Source organism: Lissotriton helveticus, chromosome 4_1 (genome assembly GCF_964261635.1).
Source record: "Lissotriton helveticus chromosome 4_1, aLisHel1.1, whole genome shotgun sequence".
NCBI lineage: Eukaryota > Metazoa > Chordata > Amphibia > Caudata > Salamandridae > Lissotriton > Lissotriton helveticus.
Window position 1 is genome coordinate 834,315,336 of NC_136063.1, and position 19,681 is coordinate 834,335,016.

General features: G+C 53.6%; 1 protein-coding gene across 2 annotated transcripts in view; it reads right to left on the reverse strand.

Moving 5' to 3' along the window:
* The window catches only part of CEP192 (centrosomal protein 192), a 2,224,848-nt gene that overhangs the window by 921,819 nt on the left and 1,283,348 nt on the right, over window positions 1-19,681 (reverse strand). The gene's annotated exons all lie outside the window — the stretch shown is intronic.

Sequence of the window (19,681 nt, forward strand, 5' to 3'; positions counted from 1 at the left end):
CTGCTTCTTTGCTGCTTGCCACGATGTCCGGTCACTTGCCCGTTGGCTAGTGACCCTCTTGACGACGTACCACGACGTTTTCACCGCTGGTCTAGGTCCCCTAGACTGGCCCTTGCTTCTTGTCCAGCAGGAAGTGCCCTGGACCCTCCTGGTCCACTCCACACGCCATCTTGACTCCACCGCGTGGGCTTGCCTTTGCCAAGGTTTATTGCTCAAATCCTGAGTCCAGCATCGCCGACAGCCTCGTGGGACAGCTTGCACCTCCAGCCTGGTCGCCGACAACGCCTCCTAGCCCGTGTGACTGCAGAGTCCAGCGTCGCCCACTCACCTGGTCGAGGTGACTTCATCCGGTGCCATCCTGGTGCCCACATAATCACTGGCTAGCCACGTTGTCCGGTCACTTGCCCGTTGGCTAGTGACCCTCTTGACGACGTACCACGACGTTTTCACCGCTGGTCTAGGTCCCCTAGACTGGCCCTTGCTTCTTGTCCAGCAGGAAGTGCCCTGGACCCTCCTGGTCCACTCCAGACGCCATCTTGACTCCACCGCGTGGCCTTGCCTTTGCCAAGGTTTGTTGCTCAAATCCTGAGTCCAGCATCGCCGACAGCCTCGTGGGACAGCTCGCACCTCCAGCCTTGTCGCCGACAACGCCTCCTAGCCCGTGTGACTGCAAAGTCCAGCGTCGCCCACTCACCTGGTCGAGGTGACTTCATCCGGTGCCATCCTGGTGCCCATAAACTCACTGGCTAGTGATTAAGAACTGAGTCCCCTCTGCTTTCAGGTCGTCTCCTTCACTGATCCAGCCTTGGATCACACCGAACATCTTCACTGGTCACCTGCCAGCAACTTCTTCTTTCAGGCTCCATAGACTTCAACGAGGATTCCCGACGTCACTTGAACCCTACGCAGCCGCGGCCCCTGGGCTAGGTAACTTGAGTATTTCGGTACTCCAGCACAGGTTCACTATCCAAGTGTCCAGATCCTTTGTCGTTTTCAGTCTACCTAGTCGGATTCGTCCGGAAACAGTAACTTTAGAAACGCTAGCATCCATAGACTTCTTCCCGCATCCCGCGTGAGAGTGCACACTCTGCACCCGATCTCCCTAGGCCTCCTGCTCGTAATCTTAAGGTTCAGTAGTGTAGTCCTAGCGATCCTGAAGCCTCTGGATCTTGTTACTTACCTGCTAGTATTTCGCATTCCACTTTTTGTGTATATGGTTTGTCGTGCCCCTCGGGCATTTGTGTAAATTGTGCAACTTGTAGTATTTTCATAATAGTTTTTTATTGTACTTAGCTCCCTGACTCAAAGAGTTCAGGGTAGTCTTGTTATAAATAAATATCCTTTATTTTCATAACAACTTGTGTGGTGTCCTTTCACTTGTTGTTCAAGGGGTATATGTGATGGTAAAACAGCTGGCTTAACACGCCCTCTAGAGTTTAGCCTGAAGACTGCTCGTGTCCATGCTACTAGGATAGCTGGTCTGAACGGTTGACTTACAACCAATCATCAATAAGGGTTGTTTGGTATGATACACAGTGATCACTAGAATAGTGAGCACTATATATCAGGCCAACTTCTCACAGATGGGTCAGGACAAGGGTCAAGCAGCAGAACCAGAACCAGGGTGGTGGCCAAAAGAAAGCAGATCCCAAGTGTGAGAAGTTGGCCTGATATGCAGTGCTCACTATTCTAGTGATCACTATGTATCATTCCAAACGACCCTTATTGATGATTGGTAGTAAGTCAACCTGATAGACCAGCTATCCTAGTAGCATGGACAAGAGCAGTCTTTAGGCTAAACTCTAGAGGGCGTGTTAAGCCAGCTGTTTACCACCACATTTACCCTTTGAACACCAAGTGAAAGGACACCACACAAGTTGTTATGAAAATAAAAGTATATTTATTTATAACAGTACTACCCTGAACTCTTTATGAGTCAGGGAGCTAAGCACAATACAAAACTCTTAAAGAAATACTTAAAGTCGCACAATTTACACAAATGCCCGAGGGGCACGAAAAACCATATATTACAAAAGTGGAATGCGAATTACTAGCAGGTAAGTAACTATTCTCAGAGGCTTTGGGATCGCTAGGACTAGACTACTGAACCTTTAGATTACGAGCAGGAGGCCTAGGGAGATCGGGTGCAGAGTGTGCACTCTCACGCGGGATGTGGAACAAAGTCTATGGAGGCTAGTAAATGCAAAGTTAGTGTTATCGGACGAATCCGACTAGGTAGAGCTGAAACGAAAAAGGATCTGGACACTTAGACAGTTAAGCTATGCTGGAGCACCGAAATGCTTAGGTTACCTAGCCCAGGGGCTGCGGCTGCATAGGTCTGAAAAGACGTCGGGAATCCTCGTTGCAGTCTATGGAGCCTGAAAGAAGAAGTTGCTGGCAGGCGACCAGTGAAGATGTTCGATGTGATCCAAGCCTGGATCGATGAAGATGAAGACCTGTAAGCAGAGGGGACCAAGTTCTGAATCACTAGCCAGTGATTAGGTGGGCACCAGGATGGCACCGGGCGAAGTCACCTCGACCAGGTGTGTGGGCGACGCTGGGCTCTGCAGTCTCTCGGACCAGGAGCCGTTGTCGGCGACCAGGATGGAGGTGCGAGCTGTCCCATGGTGGTATCTACTGTCGACGTCGCTGGACCCAGGATTGGGGCAACAACTCTTGGCAAATGCAAGCCCACGCGGTGGACTCAAAATGGCGTCTGGAGTGGACCAGGAGGGTCCGGGGTGCTCCTCTGTTGGAGGGGAGCAAGGGCCAGTCTGGAGCAACCAGACCAGCGGTGTTGTCGTCGTAGTTCGTCGTCAGAAGGGCCACTAGCCAAGGGGCAAGTGTCCTGGACAACGCGGTGAGCAGCAAAGAGCAGAAGGGCCCCACGCAGATCTCGTGGATGCTGGAGGGCTGGACTTCGGTGCTGGAGCTGCTCAGGGTTGGGGCTTCTCAAACCCCAAAGCACTCACTCAAGGATCCCTCGGTGGTCGTGCTGGGCCAGCGTCGTGCAGTCTTGAAGATGGCCGGTCCCTCGAGGTCTCGTCACACCCACGAATCTCAGCGTGACTGATGATGCAGGTAGAGGTCAGAGGTGCCAGGGAAGCCGGTTCTCGTCGAGCTGGGCAGTCTTGATCCGGAGGAGAGACTTACAGCAAACCGCGATGCTTGGTTGGTGCCTGCTGCTGCAGGGTGACTACTCCTTAGTCACAAGGGAGAAATCTTAGGAAGAAGTCTTGAGTTCCTTTCGTAGAAAGTAGTTTCAGGATTCAAAGATGATCTAATCTGGAAGGGGGCCTGCTCCTACCTTTATCCTGAGAAAAGGGGCTGGCACGCGACTAATTCCTGCCCTATGGGTGGGACTAGGAGGGGGGTGGTTACACCCCTCTCCTTTGTCCGGTCTCTCCCCAGCTCAGGGGCTGGTGTGCCCCAGGAACTGGTTTGAGCCGGCATATGAACAGTGAGCACCGGGGTGCCACTTGCAGTCACCTTCCTCTATAGCCCTGCCTACCTGGGATACACAAAACCCTGTCTGGGATGGTGCTGGCACCGCCCCTGACAGGAAACCCTTTGTCCAAGCACTCCTCGCTGGAAGGACTCCCAGCAGCAGGAGGTCAGACTTGTGTCTCGGTGGCAGCATCCATTTTGTGGAGCTGAGGCTATGTCCAACTTTAACCGGGGTTACAGGCTACCAACATGTCTTCTCCCTCTAGAGGGGTGGAATGCTACCCCCGTCGCCAGAACTGGCGAGGGGGTAGTATTCCAAAGCGTATGACACCTTACACGACATGTTTAGATATTGTCAGACCAAAGTTACCATAACCGCGAGGATTATAAGGCACTTAAAAGTATATGGTCTGACGCTATCATGGAAATGGCTAAGGGATAGATCCCGAAAGCCGCAGACAGGCTCAGCTCATGCCAGAGCACCATCTTACACGATTCCAAGCACTCTGCCTTCAGGATTGTTAAGGCCTGCCATAGGAGTGACTGATAGGAGATCTGTGTGCCCATTTTAGGTTTAGATATAGGTATACTATATCTAAAGCAAAGGGTGATTACACCTCCTTGCCCCAGCTGTCAAGCAGCCAGTTGTGTCTGTTTAGTTAGTCAGCCCAGGGGTGGCATAATACATGCTGCAGCCCCTGGGAGACTCCTGGGTGCACCTCTGCCCTGGTTACAGGGACTTGGAGAGGGCCCAGTGCCAATTCAGTACCTGGGCACAATTTGGAATAGAGAGAACAGCTAGGCTGTGGGTCTGATTAGCAGGCCCACAGCCAGGGAAAGTCGTAAACCAGTGAAGCAAAAAGCAAAAATCTGGGTGATCATAGGATTGCAGACCCTACTCTCCTACACCAAGGGTAATGAGAATAAGCAAAATGACCAGAAGTCTTCAACAGGGCCCCAACAATCTAAAGAGGGTGGGTCCCAGAACTCCCAGAATTCCCAGAAGAAGAATAATAATGGTCAGAGGAAGCCATGGTGCCAATACTGCAAAAGTAATACTCACTAGGATAGCTGGTCTATCAGGTTGACTTACAACCAATCACCATAAGAGGTTGCTTGGACTGATACAAGGTGATCACTAGAATTAGTGAGCATCATATATCAGGCCAACTTCTCACATATACCTTGTGTGTTGTCCTTTCATCTGGTATTCAAGGGATTATTATTGATAAAACAAGTGGCTTCACATGCTCTCTGAAGTGTTAGCCTAAGTCTGCTTTGTCCATGCTACCACTAGGATAGCTAGTCTATAAGGTTGACTTAAAACCATCACCATAAGGGTTGTTTGGACTGGTGCAAGGTGCTCACTAGAATAGTGAACATCATATACCAGGCCAACTTCTCACAACCAGAAACTCCTGGAGAACGGAACGGCCGAAAAAGCCATCTCTCTGGACTTGGATTGTCCAGGCAGTAGTGTCTAGCAAACGTGTGCAGCGAGGCCCACGTAGCTGCCTGACAGATGTCCTGCAAAGGGACTCCCCGACCCAGGGCAGTAGTAGCCGCCTTGGCCTGGGTGGAATGGGCCCTCAGCCCAACAGGGGGCTCCTTCCGAGCCAAAGAGTAGCATACTTTGATACACGATACGATCCACCAAGAGATGGTCGGTTTGTGTACCGCCCGTCTCTTCTTAGCGCCCACGTAGCCAACAAAAAGCTGGTTGTCCACCCGGAACTGGCGTGTGCGATCAAGGTAGAAGGAGAGCGCACGTTTTGGGTCCAGACGGTGGAGCCTCTCTTCCTCCTTAGAAGGATGCGGAGGCGGAAAGAAGGTCGGAAAAGTGATGGACTGCCCGATGTGAAAGGCTGTAACTACCTTGGGCAGGAAAGGAGGACGCGTTTTCAACACAACTTTGTCCGAATGGACAGAAAGGAAAGGAGGTTTAGAAGAAATTGCCTGGAGCTCACTCACTCTCCTGGCAGAGGTGATGGAAACCAGGAATGCAGTCTTAAGAGTCAGAAGACGGAGAGGACAATTGTGAAGTGGCTCAAAGGGAGCGCACATCAGATAAGTAAGAACAAGGTTTAAGTCCCACTGAGGAATCACAAAAGGAACAGGAGGGAACATGTGTGTGATGCCCTTCAAGAACCTATTTACAATAGGGGACTTGAAAAGAGAAGGCTGATCAGGAAGCCTCAAGAAGTCGGAAATGGCCGAGAGGTAGCCTTTAAGAGTGCCCAGAGCAGAGCCCTGCTGGGCAAGAGAAAGAAGGAAGAGGAGAACCTCTGAAAGGCGGGCAGAGAGAGGATCCACAGCCTTTGCTGTGCACCATGCCACAAATTTATTCCACCTGCAGGCGTATACTGTTTTTGTGGAGGGGCGCCTGGCTGCCAGAATCACCTCACATACTTCAGGAGGCAAGTCAAATGGCCTCAACTGTCGCCGCTCAATCTCCACGCATGGAGGTGGAGGCTGGACAGGTTCGGGTGGAGGACCGTCCCCTGCTGCTGCGACAGAAGGTCCTCCTGAAGAGGCAGACGAACCGGAGGATCAACGGACATGCTGAGTAGCTCGGGATACCAGTATCTTAGTTCCCAGTCAGGAGCCACAAGGATGACTTGGGCCCGGTCTCTCCTGATCTTCTTCAGCACTCTGGGCAGAAGTGGTATAGGCGGAAAGGCGTACAACAGACCGCAGCTCCACTCGCCACGAAAAGCGTCTCCGAGCGAGTGCCGCCTTGGAAATTCCAACGCGCAGAACTGATGACATTGCACGTTCTCTTCGGTGGCGAATAGATCTAACCAAGTCTCTCCCCGCTGCAGAAAGAGGCCTTGCACCACATCCGAGTACAGACGCCATTCGTGATCCATCATGTACCGGCAGCTGAGTTCGTCCGCCCTGGGGTTCAGGGAACCTGCCAGGTGTTGAACCACCAGGGTGACGCCCTGGTGTTCCAGCCATGTAGAGAGGCGCAGAGCCTCCTGACAAAGGGTCCACGACCCCACCCCGCCCTGTTTGTTGCAGTACCACATGGCGGCGGTGGTGTCCGAGAACACATGCACTACACTTCCCCGGACAGAGGGAAGGAATGCCTTCAGTGCAAGCCAGATCGCCCACAGCTCCAGAAGATTGATGTAGAACCGGGACTCCGCCGGAGACCAGAGGACTCTGATATCTCTCTCTCCCATGTGGCCCCCCAAACCCAGGAGGGACGCATCTGTCACTGCCACGTGCTCCGGCTGGGGAAGGGAGAGAGATCTGTCACTGACCCAATCACGGTTCGTGAGCCATCACTGCAACTGTCTCTCAGTGCCCTCCGAGATCCGGACGTAGTCGGACAGGTTGCCCTGATGCTGTGCCCACTGAAACTTCAGGTCCCACTGTAGAGTCCGCATCGGCCACCAGAAGGATGCAGGAGGCCTTCAGCCCCAGGAGCCGCAGCGTCAACCTGACCGAGACTCGGTATAAAGGCTGAAAGACCGGAATCAGAGCTTGAATATCCCGAACCCGCTGTTCGGGGGGATAAACCCGAAACTGCGCTGAGTCCAGAACCGCTCCGATGAAGAGGAGCTTTTGAGAGGGACACAGGTGTGACTTCGGCACATTGATGGAGAACCCCAGCAAGTGCAGGAGGTGGCAGTAGTCTGGAGGTGGGAGACGACCGTTTGGGGCGAGCCCGCCTTCAACAACCAATCGTCGAGATAGGGGAGGACTGAAACCCCTAATCTGAGCAGATGAGCTGCGACCACCGCCATCACTTTCGTGAACACCCGTGGGGTGCTGGTAAGGCTGAAGGGGAGCACGGTAAACTGAAAGTGCTCGTGGCCTACCGTGAACCGCAGGTGACGTCGGTGGGCCGGCAGGACGGGGATGTGATAAAGCATGTCCTGCAAGTCCAACATCCAGTCTTCTGAGTCCAGGGCAGCTAGGACCTGAGCCAAAGTCAGCATCTTGAAATTCGCCTTCCGGAGGAAGCCGTTGACGCTCCTTAGATCCAAGATAGGGCGTAGGCCCCCTTTGCCCTTCTTGGGTACCAGAAAGTAGTGGGAATAGCAACCACGTCCTACTTCTGGCCCAGTAACGCGTTCGACTACCCCCTTGGCCAAGAGGGCCGTATCTTCCTCCTGCAGAAGTTGAAAGTGATCCCCCGACATGCGGTGGTACTGCGGGGGCATGGCTGGAGGGGTCGCCTCGAAGGGGAGGGTGTAGCCCCTTCGGATGATTTGAAGCACCCACCTGTCCGATGTGATGGAGCGCCAGTGGAGGAGGTGATGGCGAACCATGCCCCCCACTGGCGTCGAATGGGCCTGAAAGATCGGACTAGGAGGATTTTGTGGCAGATGCTGCGGGGGTGGGTGCGGACTGGCCTTGCCTGTGTCCCCTGGCACCACCACGGCGGTTACCACGTACGCGACCGCGTTGAGGTGGATTCTGCGGCCTGTGGTTAGCTGGACGTGAGGGGGCGCCCCTTCCTTGGCCACAAAAGGGACGAAAGGCAGAAGTCTACTGGTGTTGGCAGAGGCCCAAGAACTTGACCGTAGCCCTGGAGTCCTTAAAACATTCCAGCGCCCTATCCGCCTTGTCACCAAAAAGGCGACGGCCATCAAAGGGCATGTCCATAAGGGATGCTTGGACATCGCACGAAAAGTTGGCGGACCTCAGCCAGGCGTGGCGGCGAACCGCCACCATCGTTGCAATCGCCCTGCCTAGCGAGTCCGTGGTATCCAGTCTGCAGCGAATGGAGTATCGTGCTGCGTCCCTTTCCTCCACGAGGGCCTGGGTTAGCTTTGCCTGGACCTCCGCCGGGCACTGCGGCAGCACTTCTGCAACCATATCCCACAAGGAGTGGGAATAGCAGCCCAAAAGACAGGCAGTGTTGACCGACCGCAACCCCAAACTTAATGAGGAAAACCGCTTCTTACCGAACTGGTCATACTTTTTGGATTCCCGATCCGGAGGGGTGGTGGGGAATGCGGTCTGGGAAGTTGAGGCCTGGTTCACCAGACTCTCAGGGGTGGGGTGAACGGACAGGAAACTGGGGTCGCCCGGAGCCGGGCGGTGGCGTCAGGCCACGTTTTCGATCCACAGGGAGGCCTGTGGAGGGCTTGGACCAGGTCCCCAACAGAACGTCAGTGAGGGCCTCGCTGAACGGCAGGGGGAGGCTCCGAGTAGCTTGCCTGCGGTTTGAGGACCTCAGTGAGGAGGTAAGTCCTCACGGCCACAACTGGGAGCTCAAGAGCCAAGGCCTAGGCTGCCCGAGTCAACACCACACTGTACGCAGCCCCCTCCTCCGTAGCCACGGTAGGAGGGGAGACAAAACCAGTGTCGGACAAAGTGTCCATACCACTGGCATCCCCAAGTTCGTCCGCCCAGTCCTGACTTAACCCCTTCGATGCTGGCCCGTTTCCGCCGCTGTGCAGTAAACAAACGAACAGGGCGGGGCCGTGACGAACCCCAGCCGTCATCCGCACACGAGCGCCGCGGAGTGTGAAGGCTGGGGTTCGTCACCAGCATGGAAGGGGTTAAATGACACTGCAGTGCAGTGCCAGAGGGTCCTCAGACCCCTCCCAATCCCCCTCGTCATCCATTTCATGGAGGTCAGGAAGAAATGATGGAGCCGGATCGTCGGTGAAAGGCTCACCTATCGGAGTCAAATACGGCATTGGTCCGACGCCGGGTCCCGAAGGGGATCGGGGGGGACGATGCCCGGGGACGATGCCCGAAGACGGCGCCGGGGCGACACCGTTGGTGAAGACGCCGGCGGAGGGATCGTGAGGTCTACTGGCATCGACCCGGATCCAGGTCTGGATCCAGATGAGCCCTGCAGCGTCGGGAATAAAGTCGCCGAAGGCGCCGGGCCGAAGCACCCGATGGTGACTGGGCCGAAGTCGCCGGCCCGCCTGGGCTCCGAGATGGGTCCACGGGCCCGAAGGCACCTCGGTGGGACCAGACGGAGGGAAGCGCGACCTCATGGCCGCGAGGAAGGTGCTGATCTCCTCCGGTGTCGCGTTAAGCCCAGGGACCGGCGGGCGTGGAGCTGGATGCGGCACTGGTGGCTCCGGCAGAGCTGTGTGGTCGGTGTCGCCCGAACCACCGGCCGATGTCGCTTCTTCGACTTCATGTGCCTCGACTTACCTGAGGACTTTGAGCCCGACAAGTGGTGTCAACTCGCCGAGCTGTGATGACTGTGGCCCCGCGACCGGTCCCTCGACCTCCTGGACCTGGACCTCGAGTGGCGCGGGGCCGACTGCCGGATCTCGAGTCGCTTACAGGACTGCTACCGCCTAGCTTTCGACGTCAAGGCCTGGCAGTCGGTGCACGACTTGTCATCATTGTCGGTCCGAGGCAATAAAGGCACCCACGGAGGGGGTCGGTAACCGACATCAGTCGGTTACAGTCGTTACAGGGTTTGAACCCGGGCATCCCTATCAGCAACATGGTCGATAAACGACTCGAAAAGATCCAAAACAGATCGAAATATGTTAGTCAAAAAGTGACTAAGGAGTACTGCTCTTCCCGGATCTGCGCTTGCTGGCGCGGAAAAAAGAAGAACTGACGTCAGCGTGCGAGGGTGGCGTCTAAGTACTCCGACGGCGTCATCCCGGAGACCACGACGCCGACGAGGGACGCCAAGACGCAGACGCCTACCGACGCGCAGGGGTACTGCTATGCAAAACTTTCCGGATCCAGTCTGACACCTGGGGATATTCTAAGGTAAGGAATCTAACACTAACCTGTTTCTTTCAGATACCCGGAATAGATGCTAAAAGATGGGAATCATAGCCCGAATATTCCCGACTCGCTGCTTGGGAGGTTAAGCCCGAAACTGCGCTTTGTCCAGAACTGCTCCAATGAAAAGGAGCTACTGAAAGGGAGTCAGGTGTGACTTCGGTACATTGATCGGGAACCCCAGCCAGAGCAGAAGATCGGCCGTAGTCTGGAGGTGGGAGACGACAGCCTGGGGCGAGCCCGCCTTTTAACAGTCAGTCGTCACGAAAAGGGAAGACTGGAAACCCTGATCTGCGCAGATGAGCTGCCACCACAGTCATCACTTTCTTGAACACCCAAGTGGCACTGGTAAGGCTGAAGGGGGACATGGTAAACTGAAAGTGCTCTTGGCCTACCGTGAACCGTAGGTAACGCTGATGGGCCGGCAGGACGGAGAGGTGAAAATAAGTGTCCTGCATGTCCAACTCTCCCATCCAGTCTACAGGGTCGAGACAGACAGAACCTGAGCCAGGGTCAGGGTCAGCATTTTGAACTTCTTCTGGAGGAAGCGAATGATGTGCCAGAGATCCAAGATAGGATGCAGGCCCTTGTCCTTCTTGGGTACCAGAAAGTAGTGGTAATAACAACCACAACCTACTTCTGGGGCAGGAACGCGCTTGATGGCTCCTTTGGCCAAGAGAGCCATAACTTCCTGTTGGAAAAAGGGCCAAGTGATCCTCCGATACGCAAAGGGTCTGAAGTGGCATTGATGGAGGGGTTATCTCGAAGGGGAGGGAATAGCCCTTTGGACTATCTTCAAAACCCACATATCCAACGTGATGTTGAGAGAGTGGGTGAGGTGATGACTAATCCTGCTGCCCACTAGCAAAAGGTGGCCCTGAAAGTTCGGACTAGGAGGGCTTGAAGGCTGCTGCATAGGGGGCCCCCAGACCCACAACGGTGCGTCCAACATCCCCGGCCGCGCAGAGGCTGGACAGCTTGCGCAGGCCTGTGGCTCTGAGCGGAACGTGGTGGGGCACCCCTTCTGTAGCCACGAAAGGGGCACAAGGCAGCCTGCTCTGGGCGGGTGGTGCATGTGAGGCCCAAGGACCAGGCAGTAGCCCTGGAGTCCTTAAAACGCACAAGCGCGTTGTCGGCCTTGTCGCCAAACAAGCGAAGACCATCAAAGGGCATGTACAAAAGCGTAGCTTGGACATCACCTGAAAAGCCAGTGGAAATCATCCTAGCGAGTAGGCGGTGTCCAGCCCACATCGGATGGTGAACTTTGCTGTGTCTCTCCCTTCGGCAACTGCAAGACTGAGCACGGCCCAGGCCTCCTCGGGCACTATGACTGCACTTGCGCAACTTTGTCCCACACTGAGTGGGAGTAACGGCCCAAAAGATATGTGGTGTTCACCGACCGCAGTCCCAAGCGGGAGGAAGAAAACATCTTCCCAAGGTGGTCCAGCTTCTTGGATTCCCTATCAGGTGGTGCGTTAGGGAATGCACCCTTGAAAGTCGAGGCTTGGACTACCAAGCTCTCAGGGGTGGGATGGTGAGAGAGGAAAATGGGGTCCCCCAGGGCCGGGTGGTGGCGTTGGGCAATCATCCTATCTACAGGTGCCCCTGTGTTTGGCTTGGACCAAGTGCCAAAAGGAGGTCCGTGAAGGCCTCATTGAACGGCTGTAGGGGCTCTGAAGACGCAGCAGCCAGCTGAAGCAAGCAGGTCAGGCGGTTAGTCCTGACTGCCACCGTATGAAGCTCTAAGTTTAGGTCCTCTGCTGCCCTACGCATGCACCCACCTCCATAGCCACGGTAGGGGGAGAAAGCATGCCAAGGTCTGGGGAGGTGTCCAGACCACTGGCATCATCCAACACCTCTCTCAAGCCTAGTTCTTCTAACTGGTCTGCAAGAGGGTCCACAGACTCCTTCCAGTCCTCTTTACCCTCTCCTGGTAGCCACTCAGGGCGGTAGGAAACATTAGGGGAGATCAGGGGTACAAAAGTACCATCCGATGTCAGACTAAGTCAGTCCGGCTCCTTGTCCTCTTAGAGGGGGAGGCCGGGGCCGATGCCCGCTGGGGACACAACCGGCATCGGAGTTGGCGGGGTGTAGTCACTGGATTCTGCACCCGAGGTGTCATGAGGTCGACTGGCGCTGATCCGGATCCAAGCCTGTATCCTTGGGGGCCCTGCGGCAACGGAGGGGAAGCCGCCGGCATCGAAGGCCACTTTTTTCATGAGAATTAATGCACTTTGACCAATTGGTTCCAATCTGAACACCCCTGTGACCTCCCAAATTAAGTATTTTGGGGTGACCCTGAACCTTGCCTCCTCATATACGAGAAGAAGAAAGAAGTGGCCAGAGTTGTGCCAATCGTGGGTACAGATATTGGAAAAAACACAGGCCCTGGGTACCTGATTTGCCGGGGCCCAGGGCACATCAAGCCAAAGTGCATTAAAAGTCACGCAAAAAGTGGGGGGTAACCTTGAAAAAAGGGGCACTTTGCTACAGCCGACAAAGATCATTTAAAGGCACCCACAGCAAGGCCTTGCCTGGCGAAAGAGAGGATGATCAGAAGTAGATTAGAAACTTTAGCCTGTATTGGAACTATCTGACAGTACTCTCAAAACACCCTCTAGCTCTGCCCACCCTCCCGAATAAATCAACTTTTGGATGGAAGGATGTACGGCCAAGATGACAACTACTTCCTCAGGGAGATCTAATCTGATGAGATGGCTTTGCCCAATTTTCAGGCATGACTGTGTAGTTTGTGGAGCTTTTCTCTGTACAGGGAACCAATAGGGAATTCAATTTCATGGCTGGTTGAGTATTAAGACCACCAGCACTTTGAAGGTCTAAATGCAGGGAATTATCAGTTCAGGTGGGAGGACAATTTGTATGATATCCTCCTCATCATCATCAAGCGGTACATTCTAAAGGTCCGGATTGACGTTTTATTCTGAACAAAATGCACAAGTTACTTGTGTAACAATATATCTGTAAGAGACATTAGTTAGTGATAGATTCCTTACCTTAGAATATCCCCAGGCGTCAGACTGGATCAGGAATTTTTTTTTGCTTAGAAGTACCTGCGAGTCAGTAGGTGGCGTCCTGCGGCTCCGCGTCCGTCACTGGTGTCGTAGGGCCTGAGATGACGTCACGGAGAGTACTTAGGCGCTACCCATGCGCGCGGACATCAGTTCTGTACACAACGATTCCTCGCCGAAACGCAGAGCCGTGTAAGAGACTGACAAGTGGTGCATAAAACTAGGGCCCTAAAAGGGGGATGACCTTAACCCTAGTAACCAGTTCGCATAACATGGCGGATGGGTGGGGCGGTAAGGAATCTATCACCAACTAATGGCTCCTACAGATATATCGTTACCCAAGTAAGTAACTTGTGCATCTGTAAGAGACACGTTAGTGATAGATTCCTTACCTTATAATAGATACCCCAGCAATACCAACCCCGGAGGTGGGTCTGTGAACAGGATTACACCAGCAAGTCAAGGAGCACAGAACAGCCAAAGAAGCTGTCTCTCCGGACCTGACTGTCAAAGCAGTAGTGCGTGGTAAACGTGTGCAGCGAGGAGCACGTAGCTGCCTCACAAATATCCTGCAGGGGGACACCGCGTCCCAAGGCATTAGTGGCTGTTGTTGCCCTGGTCGAATGGACACGCAGTCCCACAGGAGGCTCCTTCTTGGCCAAGGAGTAACATGCTTTGATGCACAGAACGACCCACCGGGAGACGGTCCGTTTGTGCACTGCCCGACCTTTTTTGGCACCCACGTAGCCAACAAAGAGTTGATCATCTACCCAGAACTGTTGTGTACGCTGCAGATAGAATGCGAGCGCACGTTTTGGGTCCAGGCGGTGGAGCCTCTCTTCTTCCCTTGAAGGATGCGGAGGCGGAAAGAAGGTGGGCAAAGTGATGGTCTGCCCGATGTGGAAGGGCCTGACAACCTTTGGCAAGGACGAAGGACAGGTCCTTAATATCACCTTGTCCGGATGAACAGAAAGGAAAGGAAGTTTGGAAGAAAGAGCCTATGGCTCACTCACTCTCCTTGCAGAGGTGATAGCTACCAGGAAACCTGTCTTGACAGTAAGAAGACGTAAGGGACAGTTATGAAGGGGCTCAAAGGAAGCGCACATCAGAAAAGTCAAAACAAGATTCAAGTCCCACTGAGGCATTATGAAGGGTACTGGTGGAAACGTATGCGTAATGCCTTTGAGAAAACGGTTAACAACCAGGGACTTAAAACAGAGAAGGCTGATATGGAAGCCGCACAAAGGCAGAGATGGCCGAAAGATAACTTTTGATAGTGCCCAGAGCAGAGCCCTGCTGGGCCAAAGAGAGAAGGAACAGAAGAACCTCAGAAAGCAGGCAGAAAGGGGAAGCACAGTTTTTGCTGTGCACTATGCCACAAATCTGTTCCACCTAGAATGACATCACAGACTTTCGGGAGGAAGATCGAAAGGTGTCAACTGTAGTCGCTCAATCTCCAAGCATGGATGTGGAGGCTGGACAGGTTCGGGTGGAGGATCGTCCCCTGCTGATGCAACAGAAGATCCTGCCTAAGAGGCAGATGGATCGGGGGGGTCGATGCTCATACGGAGTAGCTCGGGATACCAAACTCTTCGAGCCCAGTCCGGAGCCACAAGAATGACTTGGGCCCAGTAGCGCCTGATCTTCTTCAGCACTCTGGGCAGAAGTGGTATAGGCGGGAAGGCGTACAATAGACCACAGCTCCACTCGCGACGAAAAGCGTTGCAGAGCGAGTGCCGCCTTGGAAATTCCAACGAGCAGAACTGATGACATTGCGCATTCTCTTCGGTGGCGAATAGATCTAACCAAGGCTCTCTCCACTGCAGAAAGAGACCTTGCGCCACGTTCGAGTTCAGAAGCCATTCGTGATCCGCCATGTACCGGCGGATGAGTTTGTCCGCCCTGGTGTTCAGAGAACCTGCCAGGTGTTGAATCACCAAGATAATGCCTTTATGTTCCAGCGATGTCCAGAGGCGCAGAGCCTCCAGACACAGGGTCCACGACCCCACCCCGCTCTGTTTGTTGCAATACCACATCGCTGCGGTGGTGTCCGTGAACACCTGCACTACACTTCAACGGACAGAGGGAAGGAATGCCTTCAGTGCAAGCCGGATCGCCTGCAGCTCCATAAGGTTGATATGGAGCCGGGACTCCACCGGAGACCAGAGGCCTCTGATCTCCGCTTCTCCCAAGTGGCCTCCCCAGCACATGAGGGACGCATTACCTCACCACCGTGTGCTCCGGGTGGGGAAGAGAGGGATCTGCCATTGACCCAATTGCGATTCGTGAGCCACCACTGCAACTGTCGTGCAGCGCCCTCAGATCTGGACATGATCTGACAGGTTTCCCTGATGCTGTGCCGACTGGAACTTAAGGTCTCACTGCAGAGCCCGCATATGCCATCTGGCATGCGTAACTAGCAGGATGCAGGAGGCCATCAGGCCCAGAAGCCGGAGGGTCATTATGACTGAAACCTGGGCTAGAGGCTGAAAGAGCGGAATCATAGCCTAAATATCCTTGACTCGATGCTCGGGAGGATAAACCCGAAACAGGGTTGAATCCAGAACTGCGCCGATGAAGGGGATCTTCTGAGAGGGGCTCGTGTGCAACTTCGGCACATTGATGGAGAACCCCAGCAAGTGCAAGAGGTCGGCCGTAGTCTGGAGGTGGGTGACGACTGCCTGGGGCGAGCCCGCCTTCAACAGCCAGTCATCTAGGTAGGGGAAGACTGACACCCCTGACCTGCGCAGATGAGCTGCGCCCACCGCCATCACCTTCGTGAACACCCGAAGGGCGCAGGTAAGGACGAAGGGGAGCACGGCAAACTGAAAATGCTCCTGGCTTACCGGGAACCGCAGGTAACGCCGGTGGGCTGGCAGGACAGGGATGTGAAAATAAGCGTCCTGCAAGTCCAATGCTACCATCCAGTCTTCAGGGTCGAGGGCAGCCAAGACCTGAGACAGAGTTAGCATCTTGAACTTCTCCTTCCGGAGGAAGCGACTGACGTCCCAGAGGTCCAAAATGGGGCGCAGGCCCCCCTTGTCCTTCTTGGGGACCAGGAAGTAGTGGGAATAAGAATCACTCTGTACTTCCTGACCGCGAACGCGCTCGATAGCCCCCTTGGCCAAGAGGGCCGTGACTTCCTGGCGGAGAAGAGCCAAATGATTACCCGACATGCGGTGGTACCGGGGTCGCATGGCTGGAGGAGAGGACAGAAAGGGGAGCCAGTACCCGTGACAGATTATCTGCAGCACCCACTTGTCCGAGGTAATCTCGCGTCAGTGGTGGAGGTGGTGACGTACCCTGCCACCCACTGGCGTGGGGTGCTCCCTGAAGCCCGGATTAGGAAGGCTTAGAGGCGGAAGCAGCGGGGGTGGAGGTGGACTGACTCGCTCGCTGGTTACCAGACCTACCCCTTCGGAATGCGCGGCCACGCTGGGGCTGGTTCTGCACAGGCTTAATGGAGGAGTGTGCTTGGGTACTCTTACCCTAGCCACGAAAGGAACGAAACCCAGACGTGGCAGGGGCCTTCGTAGAAAGACCCAAAGACTTGGCTGTGGGGCGCAAGTCTTTAAAGCACTCCAGGGCATTGTCCGCCTTGTCGCCAAAGAGACGGGAGCCATCAAAGGGCATGTCCATGAGCGAGCTCTGGACATCGGGTGAGAACCCAGTGGAACGCAACCAGGCGTGGCGCCGCAACGCCACCATCGTGGAAATAGCCCTGCCCAACGAATCAGCAGTGTCCAAACCACACCTGATGGCAAACTTCTCCGCATCCTTGCCCTCCGCAATCGCTTGGGAAAGGACAGCCTGGACCTTCACAGAGTACTGAGGCAGAACCTCTGCCACTGAATCCCACACTGCATGGGAGTAACGGCCCAATACGCAGGTGGTATTAACCGACCTCTAAGCCAAACTGGCTGAGGAGAACAACCTCTTGCCATATTGGTCCAGCTTCTTAGAGTCCTTATCCGGCGGAGCCGAGGGAAAGGCACTCTGCGATGTCAAGGCCTGAATGACCAGGCTCTCAGGCGTCGGGTGAGTGGTCAAGAAGGCGGGATCACCAGGCACAGGGCGATGAATCCTAGCGACGTTCTTATCCACCGGTGCCCCCGAGGCCTGCCGCAACCAAGTGCCCAAGAGGACTTCGGTAAGGGCCTCATTGAAAGGGAGCAGCGGCACCAACGACGTAGACGCCGTCTGGAGCACCTCCGAATGGAGGTTGGTCTTAAGGAACACCATAGGGAGGTAGAGCTGGAGAGCCTCCGCCGCTCAACGCTGCACCATAGTATAGGTAGCGCCTTCCTCCATAGTAGGCGGAGAGGAGGCAAACCCTGGGTCAGAAGACACATCAAGATCAAAGAAGGGGGGAGGAAGAGGCTACAGCTAGATTCTGCCTCTTGGTTCTAAACTATCACTAAGTGACCCATGGTCAATGGATCGTAAGAATCTAGCCAGTCAAAAAAGGAGAAATGGTAGGTCTTCCCAATTGGATGTACCTGTTTTGGAAAAGAAAAGACATTTTTTTTCTTTAGTCCCCTCACTCACCAGAGGTTTCCCCTAGGTGACATGTTTCATCATTAGGGCTTCCCAAGCATCTACTGCTTGGGGCGTGCTGCGACTTGCTAGGGATACGTAGGAGCACTTTGAGTGAAAACTATGTGTGGTGCAGTGTATAGTGGAGTGGTGTTTTAAATGCGAGTTTAAAAATACCTAGCTAGTAAGCCAACACATTTATTCTTGCCTCTAGTTGGTACAGTAAAAAGGGGTTAGATGTAGGAATCTGATCTGTAATGTGGTCAAAAGCCTAGCCATCTTGTCGACATGTTTCAAGGTGTCCCCTACAACTTTTCTTCAGGACAACTTAGGGGCCAGCCCCAAGTTTGCCACTCCGGTTTGGAACCTATAATAAGGTTTTTGTGATAATAAATGGAAAGATGCACCTAATGTGTGTATCTCTCATATATACATACGGTTAATGATGAATCCGTAGTATTTAGATGCTAGCAGTGTTATGCCCCATGGTCCGCCTGGGTGGAGGGGCCTGTATACCATTAGCTCAGCAACACTCCGGCGATATGCCTATCGGTCCCTCGGGCACCCGAAAAGACTGGGGTGACCAGGGTATTGGTTAGGAAGACTATCTTTGCCTGCAAGCCAGTCCTTTAAAGTAGCTTTTGAACATTTTGAACTGATAGACATGGCTTTGGCAGGGGTCAACAGCCTCAAGGCGCACGCTATGGCTCTACTTTCTTTAAAACACCACAAGGCAGAATCTGCTTTCTCACTGAAAAAGTGTGAGTATATCCATAAAAGTGGCATGTAGATCTCCAGAAAATCCTGTGGAGCACATCCATGGTTATCAGCAGAGCACAACACTAGTGCCAGCTGCCCCCCCCCCCCTTTCCGGGACCACCTGCAAGATCTCACTGGCCATGTCCCAGCGGTCATGTGTGTAGCAATGCAATCAACATGAACCATTTACCTAACACAATGCCATTGTAGCTGAGTAGAACAAACCTTTGCCAAATGTATAAATCCACTTGGACTCCATATCCCGAAGGAGTTGTGGGGAATTAACTAAGGTTCACCTTAGTGGTGGAAGCATGAACCACAAGGCTATCTGAAGCAGGACGTTTAGATTGAAAATCGGGATTACGAGGAGCTAGTCTGTTGTGCATGGCCACTTACATATTCACTGGTGAGCAGGAACAAGTTTTTGACCAAGTGCCTTCAAGGTATCATTGAGGGCCTTGCTCAAGGGGAACAAGAGCTAATAGGTGGCTGGCCCAGTTTGCAAAATGTTCTTAAGGTTAATTAATTTGGTCTTGACTAAAGGCAGCAGCAAATTCAGGACTTCGCCGTCCGTCAGATCACTATTGCAAATAATGCACCCTTTTCAGTTTGCGGTCCAAGTGGCGAGTCAAACTCTTACTCCGGGGAAGAATCAAGTGGTTGTGCTTTTGTAATTTTGTAGCATCACATCGGTCAAGATTGAGCTTAAGTCGGTACGGAGTCAGACATCAGAATAATCACCAGATCATCTTCCAGTGTCAGCATTGACGTGGATGGGCCTGGCACAAGTCTGCGCTATAGTCAGTACAGAGGAAGGTCAGAAGATACAGAGGTCGGAACTTTCAGTGGCAACGAAACTGAAGGCCGCTGCAGTTCCTTGGGAAACAAAGGGATATCAGGGAGAACAGGAAGTGTCCCAAAATTCGGTTGCAAGGCCTCCTTGAAGGCTTCAGTCTGCTGCAGCATCTCTAATGGCACAGGAAATTCGGGCATGCCAGGATTAGTTAGGGAATTGTCTCTGTATAGATAAATTAAGCAACATTATAGTCTATCAAATACAATCTGATTTTGTACAGCTAGTATTCTGTAGTCAAATAAATGAAGTAGCTTTCATGTGTGATAATCAAGTAAACGGAGGCTCAGTGACGTCAAATATTTACCCGAGATCTAAAAATGTTGCT